The sequence below is a fragment of the Palaemon carinicauda genome, chromosome 13 (assembly GCF_036898095.1).
Source record: "Palaemon carinicauda isolate YSFRI2023 chromosome 13, ASM3689809v2, whole genome shotgun sequence".
Taxonomy (NCBI): Eukaryota; Metazoa; Arthropoda; class Malacostraca; order Decapoda; family Palaemonidae; genus Palaemon; species Palaemon carinicauda.
Window position 1 is genome coordinate 69,036,466 of NC_090737.1, and position 4,331 is coordinate 69,040,796.

General features: G+C 36.4%; 1 pseudogene; it reads left to right on the plus strand.

Annotated features, from left to right (window-relative positions):
• Positions 1-1,277: 1,277 nt before the first annotated feature.
• On the plus strand, positions 1,278-3,610 carry LOC137651637 (uncharacterized; annotated as a pseudogene).
• The last annotated feature ends 721 nt before the right edge of the window (positions 3,611-4,331 follow it).

A 4,331-nucleotide genomic window follows, 5' to 3' on the forward strand; every position in this document is an offset into this window, starting at 1 on the left:
AAAATATAAAGCTACAATTAGTAAAGTCATCTTACAAATAGTTCAAATATTTGTTATTTTAGACATACACAAGTTGTTATAAGAATCAGCAAATCGGCTAAAACTTTGTAATTGAAATAATTCATCAGTAATAAAAGAATATCATGAAATCAGAAAGTATTTACTTAGAATATAGTGAGTAAAAATTACTCTTGCCGAATAATGAAATACATTGTCATAGACCACATAAGTTGTGTTAAAAACAAGTCATGTACAAATCAAATTAAAATAACACATAGTAATCAAATATGCATACTAGATTATAAGGAAATCTTAATTTGTAAATAAAAGCCATCTTATCCATAAATATTATCTAAAACTAATTCCAACATCTATAGAAGTACAGTAGTGCCATCAAAAGCACTTTTAATAAGCCAATTAAGCATAACATTCTTACATTAATCGGGACCATTTAAAATTAGTTTCTTTAAGTTTACATTAAAAGCAGCGAGAGAGGATTTTTGTTTAATTGTGCCAGGTACTTTATTGTATAATGCTGGGCCTCGAACTCTAAACTGGCGGGAGCCTATCTCTGTTTTCGCCCTTTCTACATATAGATTTTCCTGCTGTCGAGTAGAAACCCCATTAACTGCGTGTACTGTTGGAAAATCGTATAACCATTCAGGAGTTATTTTACGTATTGTTTTAAATACCAAATTACAGACATCTATGGTATATTTGTCTTTTATCTTTAACCATTCTAATTTGTTGAGGTAAGGGGATATGTGGTCATGTTTTTTTACATTATCAACAACCACTCGGGCGGCAAAGTTTTGAAGTTTTTGAACCCTTTTCATTTGTGTAGAGCCAGTTACTCCCCAAAGAAATCCAAGAAATCTTTGACTGACTTTGTGACCAAGGGAACGCCCCAATTGCTTAAAACACCCTAAAAACATATCTCTTATAGCAGTACTCGTCATCGTAGGTGGCAATATAGCCAAGCTTTTACAGCTCTCCCAACAATCATGGGGGGACTTAAAGGCTTTGCTTATCCTCAGGGAAATTACCAATATCACTTGCCTGGAATCTGCCACAGACAGCTCTCCTCATGAGGTGAACCTCCTTTGTGCCATGTAGGTACTACGCATACCCAAACTCAGGACCCATATAAAGAAGGTCAGCCAGACAGAGGATTATGAATGACTCACCAACCTGGCTTATCACGTGGGCCAAGGCTCTCTCAGTCTGACTTAATATCTCTTATAAATGATTGGTTTGATGTCATGAATTCAAACCAAATGATTGGAGACTCTCGAATGCGCAGTGGATTTGGAATGCACATGAAGCAACAAATAAATGTAATTGATAATAAAGTGATAGACTGCGTGAGTAAAATGAAAGTCAAATCTCTAAAAACTAAGTGTATCTATAGATTTCAGAAAGGGGTGATACTTTCGTCAAAGTCACTGATTGGACTTTTCAATATGGTGAAAAACAATTTCGGCGTTAACTATATCTTAACTCAAAGGCTGAATCAGGAATGCCTAGAACATTTCTTTGGTTGCATAAGGCAGATGAACGGTCCATACGATCATCCAATTACTATAGATTTCAAGTATAGGATGAGAACACTATTGCTTGGCAAAAATGTTGAAATCATGAGTGAAAAAACTAACTATAATGGAAAGTTTAACAATCAGGACATGTTGACTAATATGTCAGCAAATGAAATAAAAAATCAAGACAAAGAAAGGGAGATAGCGTTGGAAGTGTGCCTGACAAGCCTTTTGTTTAAAGATTTGGTGCCTAATTGTGAAAATTATTTTGATTTTTCAACGCAAGATGACATGCCAATTGATGATGCAAACTTAAAAAAAAACGGCCAACACAGTTATAGAAGAAGAAGCTCTGAAGTATATTGGTGGTTACATCATTTAAAAATTTTCATCAAATACCCTCATTTGGGCAATCAAAAAACTAGTGAAATTTCAGGTAAATCGTGGATTGGATTCATAAGTAGGGATTATTTGCATTTTCCCTCTAAAGAGTTCTTCTTACAATTAACTAAGTTAAGAGAGGTGTTTACCTCCATTCACGGACAGTCTTTGTGTAGGAAAAAACTGTTTTAAAACACTCGAGGAAGAACTTAAAAAGGCTTCAAGAGAACTTGAAAAGGAGATTCCTGAAGAAGTATTGATTTTTTTTGCCAAGATATCTGTATACGCTACCTCAACAACGCCATCAGATTAATCGAAAAGTTGAAAAACAAATCTGACGGAAAACAAGATGGGAAAGAAATTAAAATTAATATGTAATATTATATTTCCCAGCTCTCTCTCTCTCTCTCTCTCTCTCTCTCTCTCTCTCTCTCTGAACTATGATTTGTGACTGTATTGATATTGTATTTTGATATGCCATTGCTATTAATAAAAACAAACTATACCAGATTCCGATCTCGTATTTTTATCCATCATTGTTCTCTTGGTCTTAAACAGAAAACTAGCTCCCATAAATCTTTAATTGATCAGAAAATTTCATGATATATCAAATGAAGACTAATATACTTTTCGTTCTTCATTATCCTATGCTAGGATAGGGTTTCAATACATTGATAATACATACTTTACATTCTTTACTATTATATGTTAGGATATTGTTTGAATACATTAATAGAAAAAAATACATATCCTAGTACGTGTTAACTATCAAAATTTATACAAATAGATAATATCGTCCCATCAGAACACACGAGACTGGCCCGGGCCATGGCTCGGTTGACGGGATAGAAAGAAAGAAAGAAAAAATACTGACCATCGTTTGGCCGACCTTCTTTAAGTGGGTCCTGCCCAAACCTGTACTCGCTACCATAATCGATGTCGATATTTTGCCCAAGAAGGACCTGAAAACCAAAGTCAATGAACAGCCACTTTACCACCTTCAAGACCTCAATCAATGCCTCTAATCCTGACAAAAAGGACAACTATTTAACATCGACCAAAGCTGACGTGAATATACTAGGACACAGATGCCAACCACGTAACACTCCTGGTGGAGAAGATGCAGCTACCAGAACTCGTGTTGGAGTGAGCCCATTGTGTTGGTATGTGCCACGATGTAGGACCTCGTCCCATCGTAGCAAGATTCACTCATTACTGCGACAGAGATGCTGTGATGCAGAGCTCCAACAAACTGAGGGGCACAAACATCTTCGTGAACGGGGACCTCTGCGTTGCGTCGCAAGCCGTGAAATATGCCCAGATGTCTCTACTTAAAACATGCAAGAGCCCAAAGGAAAGTGGCTTTCTTCTGTCACACTAAGCTAAATATCAAAGAAAAGAACAGCGAATCAGTGGTTGATCAAATGCAAAAGTTGACAGGGTCCCCAGGGGTGCAGGGTGTGGCTGGCGGTGTTGCTGATCCCTCTGCTGTTGGTGGGGTCATTTTGGAGGTGGCAGGAGCATGGGCTGGCACAGGAAGCGGTACCTTTCCCACCTTGCCTGCGCCTCTTCATGATGGCCTGCCTTTCTACTCGTCTCCTGCTACTATACCTGCTGCCTCGAAACAGAGCACTGCTGCCTCGAAACAGAGCAGGCTGGTGAAGAAAAGTCTTCGGAGTGCCGTGAAGAAATAAGTCGACTTTGTAGTATAATCATCCATAGTAAAATATAGCATTAACATCTATATAATAAATATAAACCAACCCTTACCATTTCATAATCTAAATGATAAAGACTTTAATAATATGATGGTTATGGGCAATCACAACTACCAACATAGCACTTTAAATACATTAACATATGATTTTAGTGAATTAGAAAGACGCATTCATGTTATAGATCCATCAAGTGAACCGATACTGCCCTAACAAACATGTGACTATGTTTTCGGTAATGAGGACTTAGGTAAGAATTTTCATGAGAATAATTCGAAAATACTGTCCTATAATATAAGTAGCGTTCCTCAACAACTGGATTCGTTATTTGACCTATGTTTAAACCAATCTACAGTAATGTTTGATACTGTCTGGCTATGTGAAACTCGTCTAAGTGATGGCATATATAATTTATATAATCAGAGTAGTTACTGTTCATACTTTCAGAATAAATCAACACAAGGTGGAAGATTAGCTAAATATCTACATAAAAAGTTTAAAGGAAAATCGATTGCTGGTGTCTGTTTAAAACTACCACACCTTAAATCACTGTGCCTCAAAATAATTAAGCCCTCTAATTTTATGATAGGTGTTTTTACAGACCACCCAGTGCATCACTCAATAATTTGTTTGATTCAATGGAACATATTTTACATTAAGTATCCAGCCTTTATTTACCGTGTTATTTGATGGGAAATTG